This window comes from Piliocolobus tephrosceles, chromosome 16 (genome assembly GCF_002776525.5).
Source record: "Piliocolobus tephrosceles isolate RC106 chromosome 16, ASM277652v3, whole genome shotgun sequence".
NCBI classification, from domain to species: domain Eukaryota; kingdom Metazoa; phylum Chordata; class Mammalia; order Primates; family Cercopithecidae; genus Piliocolobus; species Piliocolobus tephrosceles.
The window spans coordinates 38,333,756-38,357,118 of NC_045449.1; the positions used below are offsets into that span (position 1 = coordinate 38,333,756).

A 23,363-nucleotide genomic window follows, 5' to 3' on the forward strand; every position below is an offset into this window, starting at 1 on the left:
CATAGAAAAGTCATACAGTGAAGAAAAAAATGCCATTAGGGATTGAATGACAGATCACTGAGTGAGGTGATACACCTCACTCCTACATATAAAAAATATATATCATTCTGTTCCATTGGTCTATATCTCTGTTTTGGTACCAGTACCATGCTGTTTTGGTTACTGTAGCCTTGTAGTATAGTTTGAAGTCAGGTAGCATGATGCCTCCAGCTTTGTTCTTTTGACTTAGGATTGTCTTGGCAATGCGGGCTCTTTTTTGGTTCCATATGAACTTTAAAGCCGTTTTTTCCAATTCTGTGAAGAAACTCATTGGTAGCTTGATGGGGATGGCATTGAATCTATAAATAACTTTGGGCAGTATGGCCATTTTCACAATATTGATTCTTCCTATCCATGAGCATGGTATGTTCTTCCATTTGTTAGTGTCCTCTTTTATTTCACTGAGCAGTGGTTTGTAGTTCTCCTTGAAGAGGTCCTTTACATCCCTTGTAAGTTGGATTCCTAGGTATTTTATTCTCTCTGATGCAATTGTGAATGAAAGTTCATTCATAATTTGGCTCTCTGTTTGTCTGTTACTGGTGTATAAGAATGCTCAGAAATAATACCACACATCTACAGCCATCTGATCTTTGACAAACCTGAGAGAAACAAGAAATGGGGAAAGGACTCCCTATTTAATAAATGGTGCTGGGAAAATTGGCTAGCCATAAGTAGAAAGCTGAAACTGGATCCTTTCCTTACTCCTTATACGAAAATTAATTCAAGATGGATTAGAGACTTAAATGTTAGAACTAATACCATAAAAACCCTAGAAGAAAACCTAGGTGGTACCATTCAGGACATAGGCATGGGCAAGGACTTCATGTCTAAAACACCAAAAGCAAAGGCAGCAAAAGCCAAAATTGACAAATGGGATATGATTAAACTAAAGAGCTTCTGCACAGCAAAAGAAACTACCATCAGAGTGAACAGGCAACCTACAGAATGGGAGAAAATTTTTGCAATCTACTCATCTGACAAAGGACTAATATCCAGAATCTACAAAGAACTCAAACAAATTTACAAGAGAAAAACAAACAACCCCATCAAAAAGTGGGCAAAGGATATGAACAGACATTTCTCAAAAGAAGACATTCATACAGCCAACAGACACATGAAAAAATGCTCATCATCACTGGCCATCAGAGAAATGCAAATCAAAACCACAATGAGATACCATCTCACACCAGTTAGAATGGCAATCATTCAAAAGTCAGGAAACAACAGATGCTGGAGAGGATGTGGAGAAATAGGAACACTTTTACACTGTTGGTGGGATTGTAAACTAGTTCAACCATTATGGAAAACAGTATGGCGATTCCTCAGGGATCTAGATCTAGATGTACCATATGACCCAGCCATCCCATTACTGGGTATATACCCAAAGGATTATAAATCATGCTGCTATAAAGACACATGCACACGTATGTTTATTGTGGCACTATTCACAATAGCAAAGTCTTGGAATCAACCCAAATGTCCATCTGTGACAGACTGGATTAAGAAAATGTGGCACATATACACCATGGAATTTTATGCAGCCATAAAAAAGGATGAGTTTGCGTCCTTTGTAGGGACATGGATGCAGCTGGAAACCATCATTCTTAGCAAACTATCACAAGAACAGAAAACCAAACGCCGCATGTTCTCACTCATAGGCGGGAACTGAACAATGACATCACTTGGACTCGGGAAGGGGAACATCACACATCGGGGCCTATCATGGGGGGGAAGGGGGAGGGATTGCATTGGGAGTTATACCTGATATAAATGACGAATTGATGGGTGCTGACGAGTTGATGGGTGCAGCACACCAACATGGCACAAGTATACATATGTAACAAACCTGCACGTTATGCACATGTATCCTAGAACTCAAAGTATAATAATAAAAAAATAAAATAAAATAAAATAAAATAATAAAAATAAAAATATATATATATCATATGTATATATACTTACATATGTGCATATATATTTCTGGGTGAATATACATATTCATACATATACATACACGTACAACATATATAATACCTATGTATGTTTTATACATAACACACCATATGTAATATACATATACATATATAACATGTATATGTTAAATATTTGGGTCCAGAATATACAAAGAAAAGGTAAATACAGACAACCCTTCCCTCAAATAAACCAAAGACTGGAACAGCCCTTACAAAAGATGACGAAATTCAAATTCCAATAAACATAATTTTTAAAGATATTCAGCTTCATTTGTCACCAGAAAAACATGTATTACAACTACCAAGAGCCTATACTCCACATAAAGAATGGCTGTAATGAAAATTATTGTCAATATCAAAAGACAGCATTGTTGTGGAGCAATAGGACCGTTTATGCATTGCTGGTAGAAGTATAGATTGGTGTAAAATTTGGAAATAATGTGTAGTACTAGGAATACTGTGTAGTACTGTGCAGACTCTAGGACCAGCAATTCCACTTGTAGCTATATGTCAAACCAAAATGTTCTGTTTGCATAGTTTCTCCAACATGTATAGGAATGTTCATAGGAAAACTATTCATATTAGCCAAGAATTGAGAAGAAAAAGTCTATTAATAATAGAAAAAATAATCTATGGTATATCCTAATAATAAAATATAGAATTAGGAGAAGGAACAAACTATGGCCTTACAAAAAAACACAGAAGGCTTTAAGTAGCATGATATTGAGGAATATAATGTATTTTGCACTATTCTATTTATTTGAAGTTCAGAAAACAAACACAACTAAGTAGTGTTGACAGTGTAGATAGATAGTGGTCAACTTTGTGGGAAGGTTTGTTGAGGAGGAGCATGATGGGGCCTCTGGGGTGCTGGCTACGTAGGTGTGTTCTTAATGCTGTACACCTATGCTGTGTGCAATTTCCTGCACATAGCTTATGTTTCAACAGGTTTCTTAAAGTAAATACTTGTATAGGACAGAAAACCACCATAAGCGAAATTAAAAGACAAGCCACGAACTGAAAGATAATATTAATACATATGTTAGAATATGCAACATATATACATGTTTTATACGTTAAAATATGTATATGTTATAAATTTCTGTTATAATTTAAATATATGTTATGTTGAATATTAACATATATGTTAATGTATGTATAATAGATAACACATAGCATATAAATAAATGCTATATATAATAATATAACCATATGTTAATATTATATGTGTAATATATAACATATAACTATAAATAGATTTATAACATGTTATAAATATGTTATATAAGTAACATGTTTTATATAAATAACATATATGTTATACAAACATGTGTGTTATATACGTGTTTATATAAATAGATATGTTATATTTAAAATATAAATTCACATGTTAATATATTATAAACAAACCTATGACATATGAACATAATCAATAATAAAAAGACAACTATTCTTTTAAAAATGTGATAAATCTGTAAACAGTTAATTCGCAGGTGGTAATCGAAGGGACCAAAACATTAAAACGTATTACACCTCCCCAGTTATCAGGGAAATGTAAATTAATACCAAAATGGGATACTTTTTTATATTTATCAGATTTGCATCGATCTGACAATGCCAGTAAATGCTGAATGAAGTGGTGGATCAATGAGAAGTTTCGTAAATTCTAGTGTCTTAGTCAGCCCAGGCTGTTATAACAAAATACTGCAGGCTAGGTGACTTAAACCACAGACATTTATTTCTCACAGTTCTGGAGGCTGGGAAGTCCAAGATGAAGGTGCCAACAGATTCTGTTCTTGGTAAGGGCCCTCTTGCTGACCTGCACACAGCTGCCATCTCTCCGTGTGCTCACATGATCTCTTCTTTGTGTTCATGCTGACAGAGAGAGCTCTCATTTCACTTCCTCTTCTTATAAGGACACTAATCCCATCATAAAGCCTCCACCCTTGTGACCTAATCTAAACCTAATTACCTCCCAATGGTCCCACCTCCAGATACTATCATACTAGGGGTTGAGGCTTCAACACATGAGTTTGAGGAGGGCACAGATATTCAGCCCATAATGGCTGGTTGGAGAATAAATTGGTACAGTCACTTGCAGGAGAAGATCTGCAGAGCTGTTTATTCAACAGTGTCACTCCTAGATGAATTATCTAGAGAAATACTCAGACCTGGATAGAAGAAAACATAAAATGATATTAAATACACTAGGAATGAGTGATTAGAAATGACCAAAATATTCATCAATAGGAGAATATATAAATTAATTATTATACAGTAAAATCTCTCTAAAACACAATAAATGAGGTTCAAACATTCAGCCAGGTAAGATAAGGACTTTAGTTATGAGATGTTGCAATGCTTGGGTCCCACTATCTATGGTTTGGCAGTACCTAGTGACGTTGTATGATCCAGCTTAAATATCAATGGGAGTGTTTCTTGGTCTTATATTTGGAATAAAATTCCAGGAGAGTGGTTACAGTACCAAGACTTTTCCAGTTCTTTGTCACCCTCTTTTGTTTCAGGGTTATGTTCAATGAAATTATGCTGAAAGGGTATTAGAGATAAGAAGACATACTCTTGTCTTATTCTTCAAAGATAAATTCCATTGCACCTGAATTTCACACTTACTCCAAGATTTTAGTATATATTACTTCAACAGAATAATATATAACATGTAAAATGTATGAACTGGAGCTACAAATGTCAAAATGAAAATATCTCAAAAATATAAAGTTGAGTGAAAAAATAAATTGCAAAACAATATGTCGAGTCTGATAAAATTTGATTCAACCCAAATTCCAAAACTTGTAGGATTATACTGTATTATATTTTTTGATATATAAGTAATATAAGTCAAAAACAATAATATGATGACACACAGCAGCTTCAGGATTGTAGCTACCTCTGGAAGGCAGGGAGATGAGATCAAGATAGTACATACAGTGATTTTCAATTGTGATTGTTCCATTTTACCTCTTTTAAAAAACTGGAAGCCAATATGGCAGAATATTAAGGTTTTTTGATTCAGATGGTAAATATATGTAGGTTTGTTATATCATTTCATTTAGTATGGTTAAAATATTTTGAAATTAAAAACATAGTCAGAAAAAAAAAATAAATCCATTGCTTTGACCCAATAAGTCCCTTCATCTTATGAAGAAAACTGAGACCCAAGGATGTATAGAGTTTTCCCACAGCCTGTATTTTATTTTCTGTCACTCTCTGAGAAGGGAGGTTTCCATTCTTATTTGTGAACCATGTAACTAAAGTTTGGACATAATATATTGGATTATCCTCCTTTAAAAAGAAAAGGAAAGAAAAGACAGCTGAATGTAGTAGAATAAACTCTGCCGTATGGTTGGCCTCATATATGAGGCCATATATATGGCCCAATAGCATCCAATTTGACGTGCTAGCTGAGAATTTGAGTGGGTCACCTTACAGACAACCTCCATAGTCCATTTCAGCTCATCTGAAAGTTCTGTTATAGAAATATTCTAAAAAATCTTTACTCTCTGAAACTGTCTGTGAAGTGTTCTGAATTTCCTGGAGAAACGGTCTATGTATAGCACTGATAAGATTCTCAAAGTCATTCATGCCTCAGTAATGACTAAGATGACTATGTTAAACAAATTTTCATCACTCTACACATAATCAGACTTTTAAGAAAAAATAGTATCTAAGAGCTTTTTTGGCATCAATGGCCAGAGCTCCTTCCCCTTGCCCTAGTCCATTTTCATAAAATAACAATGCTTTTTCACATGAGAGATAGTTTGCATAGTAGAGAAGACTTTGGTTTCCAAATCTAGTCAATCATTAGAATCACCTGAGAGCTTTTAAAATAATTTCTCTAAGAAACCTGAATCAGCAGAGTGAGAGACAGTGGTTTGTATTAAAAAGCAACAACCCTCTGCTTCTGTAGCTGGGTTTTAGAATTACTAAATTAGAACATGACGCTAGTCAGACCAGTTTGATCCAATAGGGTCAATGAATTTCATATGGAGAAAAATCTCTGACCAATGGTAACAAATTCCATCTTTAAAAGCTTTTCTACCATTAAGTGCTTTTTATATAGAGGAGAAAAATAAACAGAGGACTAAGTATAAAGTAAAAGTGGGTGAATCTAAGTCATTTTCTCCTACTGAGAAGAAAACTGAGACCTATGTGCCATAGAAAGTGTGTGACAGAAGCATCATCCCATAAAAAGCCCGCAGGAGTTGGTTGGATCTTTGCAGATCTTTGCATAAATGCTAGGATGGGAATTAGCATGAAAAGTATAATCGCAGTTTTTAAACCTTATGCAAACTTTGTGAAACTGAAAAAGAATCTCCAAAAACGTATAATGTCTTGTAATACAAATATCCTAACCCAATTTAACTGATAAACTAAAAATACAGAATGTTTAAGCAAAGTACATAGCATATCATATATATGCATTTTAAGAGCAGCTACCATTTATAGTTATTCCTTATACAAAAAGCAGTTTAATAACCTTTTAGGTGCTTGTATAATCTTTTGAAAATCAACACTCCTATGAAATAAAATCTATTAATTATCCCCTATTGTATAGGTGAGAAAACAAACTGATATATTACAGTGATATAACTTGTTTAAGATTACCAACTAATTATTATCTATATAATTCCAGAGTAGGATTGCTTTGTGACTTTCATAAGCCCTAGGTACATTTGCTTTTGTGGGTGCCTTTCTCAAAGAAAGATACTAAAGGTTACACTTTATGACCAAATTGGTATAAAAATGAGTATAATTTAGGTCACATTATATTCAATTTTGAATGGTTTTTCTGCATGATTTGACATGATCATGAAGTCTTTCTTATTTAAACTGTTTAAGTATAAACTAATAAATATAAACTTTAGTTAATATAAACCAAAAACCACTGTAATATGTCAAATTATATTGATAATTTTTTTGAATACAAAGCCAGTCTTTGTATTTCTGGAATAAACTCTTCTTGGTTATGGTATACTTTTATATGGATGAATTCAATTTGCTAAAATTTTTTGAATTCTTGAAGCTCCGATAATGAGAAATATCGGTCTATAGTTTTGTTTTTGTTTTTTTGGCATTGATCTATGTCTACGTTTAGTCTTAATGTTAGGGTAATGTTCGGCTTATAAAATGAATTGAATGTTTCTTCTCCTTTTAATATTTGGAAGATACTGTGTAGAATTAGTGCTATTTTTTATTTCTATTTATTTATTTAATTTTGAGACAAGAGTTTCGCTCTCGTTGCCCAGGCTGGAGTGCAATGGCATGATCTGAGCTCACTGCAACCTCCACCTCCTGGGTTCAAGCAATTCTCTTGCCTCAGCCTCCTGTGTAGCTGGGAGTACAGGTGCCCGCCACCACCCCCAGCTATTTTTTGTATTTTTAGTAGAGATGGGGTTTCACCATGTTGGCCAGGCTGGTTTTGAACTCCTGACCTCAGGTGATCTACCCAGCTCGGCCTCCCAAAGTGCTAGAATTACAGGTGTAAGCCACTGCACCCGACCCTAGTGCTATTTTTCAAATGTTTGATAGAATTTGTCAGTAAAACCATCCGGAGCTAGAGATTTCCTTTTCAGCCATCTAATAAGTATTTATTTTAGCTACTGTACTTTTTAGCTGCAGAATTTCTATTTTGGCTCTTTTTTTAATACTTTCCAAACCTCTCTTAAGATCTTTGCTTATTCATTTACTTTTTCATCTTTTCCTATACATCCTAAAACGTTATTATAATAATATGTAACTCCTTGTCTGCTTGTTGCAACATCTAGTTACTCTGTGTTTTTGTTAAATTATTTTTTGATGATAGATATTATTTTCTAGCTTCTTCACATCTCATAATATTTTACTGTATTAAATTGTACATAGAATTACAATGGAGACTGAGTTATACCACTTTTTGTTTGATTTATTCCAGTAAGTATGAACTCTTTTCTATGTGTGATACCTAAATTGAGAGAGTGATCATTTACATTTTATTATGAGATAAGTTAATTTGGGATTGGACCCCAGCATTAGAAAGTCAAATACATTTCTGGTTAGCACGATTCCCAACTTCCAGCTCTGTGGCTGTAGGCACTGATGATTCTGGGTTTGCGTCTCATTATCAGTGTTTGATCCTGAAGCCAGTAAGGGGTTGGGCCACAGTTATCACCTTTGGATTGAATGGGTTAAGGCCAGTTTCCAAACCCGAAGAATGTTTGAGAGTGAATAAGTTCTTTCTTGGTTTTGGTCCTGCCTTCACTGTCAGTTCACAGCAAAATTGTGGAGGGGATAAGTATTAGAAAGAATAATTATTCAAGCCAACTATTAGTGCATGAGGAGTTTTTCTGAATCTAATCTGTCCCATCTGCTCTCATGATCGCCATTAGTTCTACAGGTTCCTCTGGACCTAGTGAGGGTAAAACTTTCTTCTCTCTCTGCCTGTACACAAACCCAACCAATTACTCTCCTCCCAGAAGATGCCACTAGCTATTGCTCACCTATGAGGTACTATCTCTCACTGTGAGTTAATTCTTCAAAGCTTCCTTACACACACTTTTCTTTGACAGTCTGAAAGGTAATATGATGGTTAATTTTATGTGTCAACTTGACTAGGCCGCAGGTTGCCCGGATAGTTGATAAAACATTATTCTGGGCCGGGCATGGTGACTCACACCTGTAATCCCAGCACTCGGGGAGGCTGAGGAGGGTGGATCACTTGAGGTCAAGGGTTCAGGAGCAGCCTGGCCAACATGGCGAAACCCTGTCTCTACTAAGAAAATGCAAAAATTAGCCAGGTGTGGTGGCATGCACCTGTAGTCCCAGTGACTCGGGAGGCTGAAGCATGAGACTTGCTCAAACCTGGAAGGTGGAGGTTGCAGTGAGCTGAAATTTCACCACTCTACTCCAGCCTGGGAGACAGAGTGAGGCTCTGTCTCAAAAAAACAAACCAAAAAAAAAAAAAATTATTCTGGATATGGTTATTTGGAGATGAGATTAATGTTTGAATTGGTAGACTGAATAGTAGATTGCCCTCTGTAATATGGATAGACATCATCCAACAGGTGAAAACCTGAATAGAACAAAAAGGCTGACCCTCCCTTGAACAAGAGGGAACTCTTCCTGCCTGACTGCTTTGAGCCAAGACATTAGTCTTTGGACTCAAACTGAAACATCACCTCTTCTTGAGTCTTTAGACTGCCAGCTTTCAGACTGGAACTTATACGATCAGCTTTCCTGGTTCTCAGGCCTTCAGACTCATACCAGAAGTGCACATTGGCTCTACCAGGTCTCCAGCTTACTTAACACAAATATTGGTCCTTAGTCTTTATAACTGCATGAGCTAATTCCTTATTTTCTCTCTCTCTCTCTTTTTTCTTTTTCCATATACACTTTAATGGCTCTGTTTCTCTGGAGAACCTTGACTGACAGAGGTATGTATATGTTATATGCTATATTTCTGGCATTTTGTTTTGTTTTGTTTACTGTGAGTGTGAAAGTCTTCTGCAATGTTCAATGTCCTAATCGAAAGCAGCAACTCCAAACTCACTTATTTTTGTGCTTAGTCTTTATTAAATAGGAAAATGTATGGAGAGGTTAAGGGTAAAAGAAAGACACTTATGTAACAAAAATAGAGCAATGATACATAGGTGATCATCTAGGGAAGGAGATTCATATTTGGTTGATGTATTAGTCTGTTTTCAAACTGCTATGAAGACACTACCTGAGACTGGGTAATCTATAAAGAAAGGAGGTTTAATTGACTCACAGTTCCATATGGCTAAGGAGGGCTCAGGAAACTTACAATCATGGTGGAAGGCAAAGAGGAAGCAAGGCATGTCTTACATGGCAGCAGGAGAGAGAGAGAAAGAGTGAGGAAATGCCACACTTAAAACTGTCGTCTCTCCTGAGAACTCACTCACTATCAGCAGAACAACGTATAGGGGAAACGACCCCATGATCCAATCACTTCTCACCAAGTCTCTCCCTCAACACCTGGGGATTACAAGCAAGATGAAATTTGGGTGGGGCCACAGAGCCAAAACACATCAGGTGACCTGTCATGTCAAATTGAATCCCAATTAGTGATCAAAATGTTGAGAGTTCCAAAACTACATACTTGGAAATATTTAGCAGAGAGAAGAGAATAACCAGAAAATGAGAGCTATTTTTAAATGACCATAAGACTGTCCTTACATAAGATGTTAGGTTTGTTCTTTGTTGTTCTAGAGAGCAGAACTAAGGCTAATGAGCAAAAATTTAGGGAGGCCTATTTTAGTCTCAACGAATTCATCCAATAAATGTGCTTTGAAAGGCTACTACATGACAATCCCTGTTCATGACACTTGAGATAACGTCCATTGAACAAAGAAGATAAAATTCCTGCCCTATGGAATTTACAGTCTAGCAAGGAAAATCTAAGTAATGGGAATATAAGAACTCAATGGAAGGAAAATAACTTGTCAAGAGTGGGAAAAATGACTCTTGAGTAGCTGAGACTCCTGGCAGAATCTTGATACTTGTATAGCATATTTTGAAGGAGATTCCTAAATCAGAACAGATTTGAGTCAGGTGACCCCTGAGGTTTCTTCTCACTGTGAGATGCTCTTAATCTTTGACAATATAAACTACCTACAAAAAATATCATGGACTTTGCTATAAGCATTCTCTGAGAATTAGAGTGACTTAATTTCTTCCTTGGATGCCAAAAGAGGGGGTTTATCACTCTCAAACAGCCATTCTATGGCAGTAATTAGGTTCTTACACATCATGTGCCACACAGACACTCTGCTTGGCCACCTTCCATCTGTCCTTTATATCTTAGCTAGAAAATCACTTCCCCTTTCACTGATCCCTAATGCTAAATTAGATCCTCTTTACACTGTATTTTACCCTTTACTTTCCCTGCACAGCACTCACCTCCATTTGTAATTTCACCCCCTCTATGTGTGATTATTGATGTAGCATCTATATCCCCACGAATCCTCAAGGCCCATGAGAGCAGGAACTGTACCTGTTTTCTTCTCCACTTTATGTGCACAAGCCACCCCTGTCCCTGACACAGGACAAAGTGCAATGAATCTATATTTGGTGGTAAATGATAGGTGAATTGAGCAGGATATCTGGAGAACAGAAAATTTTCATCTTTAAGTTATCAAGAGCATTGGGTGATGGTTTCATTGTGTAAAGCCACAGAGAAAGGAAGGAGTTCCCCAGGGCTGGGCTTTTTCACAGATTCCTCTCTATTCTTATATATCTAGAACTCTGGAATGTCAGAGCTGCAAGAGACCTTAGAATTCATTTAATGCCTCGTTTGCAGAAAAGAAAAACCTGAACCTACAGAAAGGAACAGGCTATGAATATGCATGAATCCATGGATACACAGGGCGCATTTCAAGAGCACTTTCTCAGAAATATTTGGGCACACACACACACACACACACACACACACACCCCAACCCTCTCAAACCATCCAACTTAAGTTTTAAATTCATCCTAAGCTGTTGATCCGAAAGTGGCTAAAGATGGGAAAACAGGGGGAGGGGGTGTTGCTGGGCTGGTGCGGAGCCAGGGGCCTCACGGTGGCGGGGTGGGGCGGGGGGTTGCCGCCCTCACACGCCCGGGGTCCCGGGGGTCCCAGGTGCTGAAGGAGGCCGCAGGGCCCGCCGCGCGGAGCTGAAATGCTGACAGGCCTCTGACTGCGCTGGGCACCACAGTAACTTTCCGAAACCTCCCACGGCGGGGTGGGGGAGGGGAAACCCAAAATCCCAAATATAATTTAATTTCCAGGGTAAACATTTTCCTGTGAAAATGGCCAAGGCGTTCCTCGAGGCGAGGCGGCCCTCTTCGGCAGGACCACACTGCCCCCTTGAGCATCCCGCGGAAACCCTCCACCGAGTCGCAGAGGCCGTGGACGCCGTCCTGGGAGTCCGCGGGGAACCCGGATGGAGAGACGCTAGGACCAGGCTGCACCACGGAGAGCGAAGAGGCTGAAGTGGCAGCTCTTCTCAAGTGGGCACATAACCAAAACATTAATTATTAGGGACGTTCCGTTTATCTTGAAAGACCTGTGAGCAAAGTGCACTACTGGAAGTGGTCAAGATAAACATCTACTGGGTGAGCTGAAGGCTAAAAGGGAACCCTGCTCTAAAGCATCTTCCCTAAGATCCTGCTCCAAGGCCCCAGCCTGGCATGAAACGGGTCAATTTATTCAGCATTTATTAAGTGTTTAGTGCATGTTAGAAGCTGTGCTAAATCCGTGATATATGTCCTTTTTTTTTGACGTGGAGTTTTGCTCTTGTTGCCCAGGCTGGAGTGCAATGGCGCATTCTTGGTTCAATGCAACCTCCGCCTCCCGGGTTCAAGGGATTCTCCTGCCTCAGCCTCTCAAGTAGCTGGGATTAAAGTATGCGCCACCAAGCCCGGCTAATTTTTTGTATTTAGTAGAGACAGGGTTTCACCATGTTTGTCAGGGTGGTCTCCAACTCCTGACCTGAGGTGATCACCTGCCTCGGCCTCCCAAAGTGCTGGGATTATAGGCGTGAGCCACTGTGCCCGGCCTATATATTGTTATCTAACCTTTATAACAACCCTGTGAGGTGGAAGTTACCGTTTTCTGGATTTTAGAGAGGACAAGGACAGAGACTTTGAGAGTTTCAGCAAGTTTTCCGTAACTATATCAGTAAATGGCTGAGCCGGGATTAGAGTCTAGGTCGGTGGGACTATGCTGGAATGTCAGGGAGAACCCAGATAATAATTCTGCCTGTCCGCTCTATGAATTTGGGCTGGTTACCTCCATTTCTCCAAACCTTCTATTTCTCCTCTGTAAAATGAAGGTCCTGCATTAGACCTCAAGGGTTAAAACTCTAAGCTTCTATGAATCTATGGCATTGGCTTAACAGGAATTAGTTCAATAGATTGGCAAATCAGAAGCACTGAAAAGAGCCTCAAGACGGGAAGGTTTGGACAAGCAGTAGTGTAGCAATGGAGGTCAGCTTTGCACAGGACACAGTGCTGGGGACCCAGAGCCTGGGCAAATGGAATGGAGGCGTAGAGAGAAGAGCCAGGTCCAGATGTATGTCCTATAATTGCACAGATTCCACCTGCTTTCTAATTTGGACACAGAATGGCCTTGCACAGATAGAGTTGTTAGCTGGTCCATCTTAGATCAAAGACAAACTATTCTGCCATGTTACAAGGTGATAAATTACATGTATAGTACGATGTCTATGCGGGTTGGAGTTTATATGAAGACAGTGGGGATGTAGCGTTTACAAACTGTGGAAGTAAATGGAATTGAAAAGCCATTTATCGCTTCCTCTCTCAAATATGTCTCCTGTGGGTTAGGGAGAAAGTCAGTAGGATCTCATGGTAAACTGCTGACCCTGGAAAATTGCTTCTTAAAATAATAGTTATAACTTACTGAGCTCTATGTCTGTCACTGACATTAGTGTAATGATTGCCAGAGAGTTCCCAGAGTCGTTACCTTGTGGATATTGCAATATTTGAGACCTTCAGTGCTTCAATTTAATTTCACATACACACATATACATTGAGCCACTATATATACTAAGCACTATTATTCTATTCTAGAAGCTGGGGTAAGAGATCATTTCAATTTTACTCTCAAGAAATTCCTTGTCTTTGGCATAAGAAACAAAAGAGCAACTGTTAACATTTCAAGCTGGTAAGAGCCATGAGAGAGGTTTGCCTGAGGTCTTACGGGACTCAGATCCCAATTCAGTCTGACTGAGAAAGAAAGGTTAAAAGAACTATGCAGAGGAAGAGATAAATCCAGTCCGGTGGGTGAGGGCAGGAAGAATGTTCTAGACAAAGGAACTATCGTGAGCAAAGACACTGCCGCATGGAACACTACGGTTTATTCGTGGAACTGCATAAAGCTGTTCTGGCAGCAAGAAGGATGCCTGTGGGACAGTGGCACAGGATAAGTCTGGAGAAGTAGATGTGGGGGGCAGATCAAAAACACTTCCTAGTGCTTCATAAGCTGTTTAAATCTTATCCTAAAGGAAGTGTGAGACCCCTGAAGGATTTCATGCAGTGCAATCATCCTTAAATACAATCAGAACATATTTTAAGTACCCTCATGGATAAGACCTGAAAACAAACAGGATCAAGACTAGAAGAAATAAGACAATATAACATTATTATAGTATAAAATATTATAAATATTATATATTATTACACATCATTAATACAATGAGCAGTTAGAATTCTTTTAGGCTGTTGACAATTTCTGGACTTTACCATTGTAAGATGGACTGGGTACATGTAATAGAATCTGTACTTGATTTTTAATGTGTTTACAGGGCCATGATAGCATCTATGAATCGGTGCCTTGGGTTTAGAACACTCTCTTACAAACAGTAAATAATTCAATTTTATTTGTGTCTTCTCAGCTTCGGCAGGACACCATCACACCATCTGTGCTTTCCACTTTGCAGTTAGTTGGTCTTCTCTAGTTAGACACAACTAACTGGACACAACTTCTGCAGTTAGTTGTGTCTTCTCATGTTGCAGTTAGTTGGTCTACAATCAGAAACAATATTCCCAGGGTTATAGAGAGGAGGAGCCCTCTTCCATCTGCTGCTGCCTCTATGAAATTCCAGCATCATTTTTCTGGTTTTCATTTGGAAACAAAGCCACTAAAGAGTATCTTTGAAGAGTCTGAAATCCATAAAACAGAGAGCAAAAAAAACTGAAAATAGAACCAGAAAACTTATTTGTTCTTTCCCTTGAGTTCTTGTGCAGACTAGGAATTATGATGCAACCTGACTTGCTGACCATAAATTGTCCAATTTCTTCACGCCTCCAAGCTGACGCCAACCTGTCATCAAGATCTGGTCTTGATCTCTCCAGTCTGGTTCTTCACTTTTTAAACTAAAGTCTGGCTCTTCGCAGTCTCTTTCTGATTAACTTAGGCTCTGGCTTTTCTCAGTCAGATTTCTGCCCACTGAAGAACTGATATAACAATACAGTTTCCTGGGACTTCCAACATCTCAGTAAAAATACGGCAATGGAAGAAACACATAACTTAAACCAAACACTTCCCCTTTGCTCTGAGGTTCAAGAGCCAGTCCTGGATAATATACTCCTGTACCTATTCAAGTGTAACTTCACTGTAGAATTTCCTGACCCCCTTATTTAAAATTGCATCCTGCCGCCATGCTTCATTCCATTTGCCCCACACTAATTTTTTGTGTATCTCTTCTTGTAACTTGTTTATTATAGTTATTGTTTATTGCCTATTGCTCCCCCTAACCCCAAAAATACAAAGTTCACAAGGACAAAGACTTTTTCTTTTTTTATTCATTGAAGTATTTTAAGAGTATATGAAAGTACCTTGCGCATAATACATATTCAATACATGTTTTCTGAATATGGGAGGTGTACTTATATATTTTTTTCTATATACACACATGCTTACATCGATATTTCAATAAAGAGAATTGGCTATATAGGTAGGTAGAGGTGAAGAGGTAGGTAGGTAGGTAGGTAGATGGAGATGCTTTTGTGTTTATGTGGGAGTATAGGAAAAGATATAAGGAGAGAGAACATTAAAACAGATTCAGCCAGAGTGAGAATCACCATGTCATATCTCTAGACACAATGATTTCTGTACAAGTAATTAGCATACCCAATCTAAAAATTCCTTGTGGAATCACAGTGGAATGATCGGAATTGAGATTCTTCCAGGAAATCCAGGATAGTCTCTGTGCTCATTACTTAGATCTCACCCAAGGTATGATGGACCCCTCCTCACTTGGAATATCCACCTGAGATCCAGAATAATAGATCCTAGAGAAGCTTCGAAACCATAGACCTTGGCATTAAAGAGGTAAAGGAGAAAACTGGAGAGCTCTTCTCAGTGGTAATACCGAGTAGTAGTGACTCAAGAAAGTTTTATCGCATCTCCATTTCCAAGTCAAACTCAGTAAAAATATAATCTGCATAAAAGCCACAGTAAGACTTCAATTAAAATATTCTGAGACACCTTCATGCTCACTCAACTCTGTCGAATTCTTCTCACCAGATGGCTACCCACAACCTCTCCTCTGTGGAAGTTCCACAATCACATTACTACTCTTCTTTCCCTGCATGATCCACAGCCTATACTGTAATCTCCAAGCCGCGAGCCCATCTAGTACCAATGACTCAAGTGTTTCAGTAATCAGAGTACTTTGAGAGCTTTAATTCTGAAAGGATGCTACTAATGACATGGATTTCCCTCTAAAAATCTCCATGTACTATGATTTCAAGTCTTTCTATGTCTCTTTATCTTTTTCTGTTTGTCTCTCTGTCTTTCACAACACACATACACATACGTATCAATTACAGTAGTCCCTACCTTGTTCTATATGGGAGATATGTTTCAAGGACCCCCAGTGAATGCCTGAAACTGCAGATAGCATTGAACCCTATTCATACAGGTTGAGTATCCCTTATCCAAAACTCTTGAGACCAGAAGTGCCTAGGATTTCAGACTTTTTTGGATTTTGGAATATTTGCACTGCTTGAGCATCCCAAATCCAAAAATCCGGAATCCAAAATGCTCCAATGAATATCATGTTGGCACTCAAACCATTTCAAATTTTAGAGCATTTGAGATTTCGGATTTTCAGATTTGGAATTCTGAACCTTGTACTCTTGTTTCTTTTTCTATACATATGTACCTATGATAAAGTTTAATTTATAAATTAGGCACAGTAAGAGGTCAACATTAATAATTAATGATAAAATAGAGCAATTATTACAATATGCCACAATAAAGGTTATGTGAATGTGTGCTTATACTCTCACTCTTGTGCTCTCTTTCTAAATACCTTAATATTTTTGGATTGTAGTTGACCATGGGCAACCAAAACCATGGAAAACAAAATCATGAATGTGCACTACTCTACAGGGTATTTTTCTATGGTCTCAGTGAGCCCATCATTCATTTCTGGTGGTTATAGATGAATTTGGAATAATTATCTACATGGATGTAAAATCCTGTTTCTGCAACTGTGGACTGGAATTATACAAGCTTTATTTTACTTTTTCAAGTGAAGTGTACAAAGATACAGTTTATTCCATCTTCCCTCTGGGGAATCTACATATTCATGTTGTATGTGATGTGTGTGTTGCTATGGAAATAATTATGGCTTTACATTAAGTAGCCAGAAAGCCAGCAACAAGAAAATTGGTTTTATTTACCATTCAGTCATACATTTCCACCCCCACCCTGTCCCAGAAGACTCTATGCCCTGAAGTTTTCCAGAATTCCTTGCTACAAGAATGGTTCAGCTATGACCACTGGATGGCCACTTTTGGCAATGGTGGGTGGTGCAAAATTTTTAAAAATCTGTTGTTGTTTTTCTTTCTTTGCAAAAATAAAAAGATATTCATCACTTTAAACTAAATTAAGGATAGGAATATACATTCCAATGGATCTCACCTTGAAAATGTGCTTCAGTGGTTGTTTGTCACCAAACCTTTGACTTCCTATGAGGACACTGGTCCTGCACCCCAGTTAGCTCCATGCTTTTCCACCCTGGGTGGTCATTAGAATCCCCTGGAGAAACTTTAAAAACCTATAGATATCTTGTCCCTATATAAACCAGGCTCCATGGGTTTGGGACCAGGCATCATAATTTTTCAAAAGTTCCCCAGGTGATTTTAACATTCAGTGCAGGGTTCAGAAACATGGAATTAGTTAGTGGGTAGAAACCTCCCCTACCATCAAGTCGGCTTTCCATTTGACGTTCCTGCTATTTTTATGAAAGTAGTTGGAATCCTGGCCCAATAAATAGCACTTATTGCTGACTGCTCACTGCAGCCAGGGACTTTGCATACCTCATCTCAACAAAATGTTGAGACGTTCCCCTTTTACACAAAAAGAAATTGAGGCTCAAAGGGGTTAAGCAGCAGCAGCGATGAAAAAAAAAATCTGTTAAGTCACTGCTGCTACTCTTTACTAGAGGATTAAAATGACATATGATAATTGAAAAAACAAAGCCAAGAGAGATACAGATTCTATCTGTACTCTCCTATGGATGTTCAATGTGAATGTGTATGTTTTGGTTTGGTTTGGTTTGGTTTAGTTTGGTTAACCATGAGCCTCAGCTTTCCTCTTAGCAAGATGACAGAATTAGATCAAATGCCTTCCAGTTTCCCCCCAGCCTTAGCATCCTGTATGCTATGGTTGAAACTGCACAGCCCATAGAAACAGATAGACTAGCTTTTTAATACTGGATAGGTTAAATAGCTCATTTATGAACTCTGTAATCTCCAATAAGTACACTTCTTTGAGCTCCAGTTTTCTTTATCTTTAAAATTAAAAAATAAATCCGAGTTGTCTTCCAGATTGTAGTGCGGTCTAGGATAATGTGCATAAAGTGCTTGGTTCACATTAGATATTCAATAAAAGCACCATTTGATATGTGTTTATTCAGTCACTCTTCATTCAATAAATATCATGGAAGGTCTTTGAGATTCTGGGCTACAATGATGAGCAAAAACCAGTGCTAAGTTTTCCCTCACGGAGCTTACAATCTGGTGAGGAAAGAGACATTAACTGAGACAAATGCAGAATTGCAACTGCAACAAGCACAAACATGAAGCTAAGAGATGCTATAGTAGGAGAATTTGACCTGGTCAAGGAAGTTAAAAGAGGCTTCCTGAGGAAAGTGAACCTTTAACTGAGATGAGATGTAAGAATAATGTTAATAAAATGATGAGAATAGGGCAGAGGGGACAGTAGGGATGACCTCGTGGCAGATTTCAATGTGGCTGGAGCAGAGATGAATGTGGTTGAGAGTGGTTATTGACCAGGCACTGAATGGGGCTTGCAGGCTGTTTTAAGCAATTCTGTCTGAAGCTTACGAGCAAAGAAAGTTATTACAAGATGTTAAACAGGAGGGAAATATGATTAAATTTGCATTTTTTTTTTTTTTTTTTTTGTTCTCTTTTGTTTGAGACAGGGTCTTGTTCTGTCACCCAATCTGGAGTGCAGTTGTGCAATCATAGCTCACTGCAGCCTCAATCTCCTGGGCTGAAGAGATCCTCCTGTCTCAGCCTCCAAGTAGCTGGGACTAAAGGTGCACGCTATCATGCCCTGCTATTTTTTTTTTTATTTTTATTTTTGTAGAGATTAGATCTTTCTATATTTCCCAGGCTGGTCTCAAACTCCTGGCCTCAAGCGATTCTCCCAGCTATGGCCTCCCGAAGTGCTGGGATTAAAGGTGTGAGCCACAGCATGCAGCCTGCAGTTTGAAAAGAACACTCTGGTGTGAAGATAAGACTGGCAGGGAGTCAGCAGAGTGAGGACAATGAAGTGAATGAAGAGGCAGTTATCCCCTGGGCAAGAGAGATGATGCTGGCTCTGTCAGAAGATGGTTACAGACATGGAGAGATATGATGGATTTGAGGATGTAAGGGGGATAAAATAGACAATTGTGGTAAAGGATTTGGAGTGAGAGGTGGTGAGGGAGACAAACAGAAAGGAAAAAATAAGATTCTGGATTACAAAACCAATGAAAATTGGCGCTATTTGCCAAGACATATGACCCAGGTTGGGAGTTTTATGGGGTAAAAGGGCATTGAAAAAGATGATGAGATAGGTGTTAGACATGTTGTGTTTTAAGTGCATCCAAATCTCCTAAGAGGCACATTTACCAAAGGCGAGTACCATTATAGGTACTCAAGAAAGGAAGTTTCCTGGTGATGATCAACATCACACAAATACAATCTAAGAGTCTTGTGCACTCATTCTTGTGTCTCCCTGATCCATTATGCACACGGAAGCCAGAATGGCCTTTAGCAATGCAAATCCATTTAGGTTGCTATTGTCTGAAATCTTGTTATTATCACCCACTGATTGCAGCATTGTCTAAAGTTCTTTATGTGGCTCACAAGGCTCTCCCTCATCATTGGCTGCACTTCCATCCTTGAGTGAGCTCATCTCACTTTCCTTCTACTCATTGTGTCCTCCATGTTGTCATTCTTTCATTTCTCAGATATACCAAACTCCTTCCTATAACTACCATATCTATGATCAAACTCCACTATATCACCATACAACCTTCACATCACCAGACTGGTACTGCTACTCCTCCAAGATTCTATTTAAACACCACAGTCTCAGGGACACCTTCTCTATTCCCCGTTCCACCATAGACTAGGTTAGATTCCCTTGATGTACATTCCCCCAGCACTCTCCTTTTCGCTGCCTGCCACAACAGGAAGTATAGAACATTTTGTGTAATTTTGGCTTCTTATTAGTCACTCTTACTAGAACAAAGGATATGTATTTATTTCTTATTGATGCAGTCTTAGCACGGAGGTGACCAAGGACAATTTCATGGGAGAAGACAATGAAGCTATAACTTTGTCTTCAATGTGTCCCAGGAAGAAACAATGGCAGGACAAAGGTATGGAATTGAAGCCAACACATATTCAAAAACATACTTGATAGTTTAGCCCTAGGCCTAGGAAGAACTTTAAGGAGAAGAATGCTGTTTTGGTGAAGAGTAGCAGTCTGTTTTGCTGAAGATAACCCAGGAAGTCTCCCAGTTCTGCAAAGAATATGCCTTAGGTGGCCACTGAAGGAAAGTGCTTCAAAGAGATAGATGAGGCAAGGATAGAGAACACCCTTCACCTCACAGTCAGACAGAAGCCCACTGACTCAACCTTGTCTTTGGAGCACTTGGTATGTTCAATGAAAAAATAATTAAAGACATAATGCTGGACTAAAGTATTCTTTTTTAGTTTCTAGTATACACAACAAGTATCAGCTGCCAAAGGTTTTAGAAAACATTTTAAAACTAAAAGTATGTAATTTATGAAATTCTATCCATTAGGTTATGTCATTTCTTATGAATTGGAAAATATTAATTATGTCATTTGATTGAATTTTTATGAGTAAACACCTTGGTTGAACTCGTAAGGCACTCATTCTCCTACTTCTCCTGCAGGGTGGGAAAAAAATAAGTGAACCTACAGGGTTGGGTCATGTTATACCACAATAGGCATGTGCTAGCCTATTGCAACACAGAAGAATAAAGAATCTAAGTTGAGGTTGAAGATGCACTAGACACTTCTTATTTTTGCCTTCCCAATATCAGTCTCCCATTCAGCAAGTGTTTTGTGGGCACACTTGATTCAGACTTAGCTGACTTCAGCCCAAAGCTCCAGGACAGGACACATGACCCAGTTGGAATCAATTAAAATAGTATATTCCCTCAGTTTTCATTACTGGTAAATAGGCAGTCTGTGGTCTCCCAACTCCTACTGGGACTATCAAGAGAAAGACATACTACTAGTCACTCTGCTGGTCAGACCTCAGCCTGGCACTTCAGGTAGCCACCTTGTACCAAATAAGAGAGCTTGATGGAGGTTTGGGACAGTTATAAGGAAAGCAGACCCATGGGATAAAGGAAACATTGTCCTAGTGACAATGTCTGAGTTTTTACCACCAACTGTTCTTGAAGTGAGACCATCTCTACATTTTATATTCTAAGCTAATAAATCTTCCATATTTAAGTGTCTGTCCCTTGCAATTGGGATAATTTGAAACTGGCTATAGCAAATAGTAAAGGATATCAAAATGCAAAGAATGATGAGGCCAGAAGAAGTAATAAGTCAATAAGCCAGAAACAAAGTGGAAATCAGAAAATGAGGAAGGAAGATTTTTAAGCCAAAGGCGAATGGCTGTCATGAACCAAGCTAGGAAAAGTGGAACTGCAGGAGGTTAGGCTTTTGTGGTGCTTGGAGCATGGGACAGGTAGCAGTTCAACATGCATGAAAGGGCTAAAGAATACTGTATTTGCTGCCGTAATGAAGTCCCATGAACTGGTGGCTTGGGATGGCAGACATTTATTGTCTCATACTTCTGGAGGCTGGAAATCTGAAATCAAGGTGCTGCTAGGTCATGTTCCCTCCGAAGCATCTAAGGGAGGATCCTTCCTTGCCTCTTCAAGCTTCTGGCAGCCCCAGACGACTTAGCTTGTGGCAGCATCACTCCAAGCTCCACCTTCAACTTCCCATGATTGTCTTCCCTCTGTGTCTCTGCATCTGTGTCCAAATTTCCCTCTTCTTATAAGGCCATAATCGCATTGGATTTAGGGCTCACCCTATTCTAGAATGACCTTATCTTAACTCATTACATTTACAATGACCCCATTCCCGGATAAGGTCACATTCTGAGGTACCCGGGGCTGGACTTCAACATATCTTTTTGAGGAACACAACTCAACCTATTACAAATACTGACTTGCCTAAACCCTTAGAATGACCACCTGGGAAATTTATTCTTTTGCATCCCTCTGCTCCCCTCCTCTTTTTCACATCTCTTCCACCATTCAATAGAACTCTTTCTAATTACTTTCTTATCCAGGATCCAAGCTGTCTGTCTATCAGGTTAACTTTCCAGTCCTCCCCTATTTTCAGAAAACTCTACCTATACTCCATCCACACCATGACATGCATGGGGGTCCCAAAGGGCACGTTCCTATACCCACACACAAGTGATGGACCTCAGGTGAAAAGCTGGTCCTACCTAAGCTAAAATCCCCTTCCAGGAACTTAGAATTGAGACTGGGAAAGACATGTGGGCTCTTTACTGGTGGCTAGTTCTTTTCCACTTAGGAGTTGCAGGCTGTAGCCATTTTTTCTCATATGGACTAAGAGGCAGAGAAAGCCAGTATTGACACAGAGAGGGGAACAGCACACACTGAGGCCTATTGCGGGTAGAGGGCAGAGAGAGGGAGAGCATCAGGAAAAACAGATAATGCATGCTGGGCTTAATACCTAGGTGATGAGTTAATAGGTGCAGCAAGTCACTGTGGCACATGTCTACCTATATAACAACCCTGCACATCCTGCACACGTACCCCAGAACTTAAAATTTAAAAAAATAATAATTTTAAAAGGAGAGAGAACAAAACTGACTCCAAGACTCCAAAAGCAGAGTAGATACAAGAGACAAGCAGGGGTGCTGTGGGCATTCGAGGCTCTGGTTTCAGTCAGCTCCTGAGACTCAGGGGCTTCCTCCTTGTGCTTGTGTTCCATGAGACACGCCTCTTTCATTATTCTAATTCACCCACATTTTGTAAGTCAGCCTTCAGACATAAATAAGTTATAAATACATTATAAATATACTGTATCAAAATCCACTGTTAAGGAAGCTTCTGATACGGTTGTACACACTGATATGCGAAGGATTTGAAGGCTCAATATGTTTTATAGTCCAGGATAATCTAGAGCTAGAAGTCTTAATCCAAAGATATGAAACTAAAGAAGGGCAACAAAAGGCGGGAGGCAAGGTCTTTCAGGGGGAGTGAGAATATTCCAGTTGCTTCT

The 23,363-nt window shown here is 38.8% G+C and overlaps 1 long non-coding RNA gene across 1 annotated transcript in view; it reads right to left on the bottom strand.

The window, feature by feature from the left end:
- Positions 1 to 3,768: 3,768 nt before the first annotated feature.
- The window catches only part of LOC111537605, a 31,771-nt gene continuing 12,176 nt past the window's right edge, over positions 3,769 to 23,363 (bottom strand). Inside the window, exon 3 of the long non-coding RNA XR_002730056.1 lies at positions 3,769 to 4,183. This is a non-coding gene — a long non-coding RNA (uncharacterized LOC111537605). The remainder of the gene's footprint in view (positions 4,184 to 23,363) is intronic.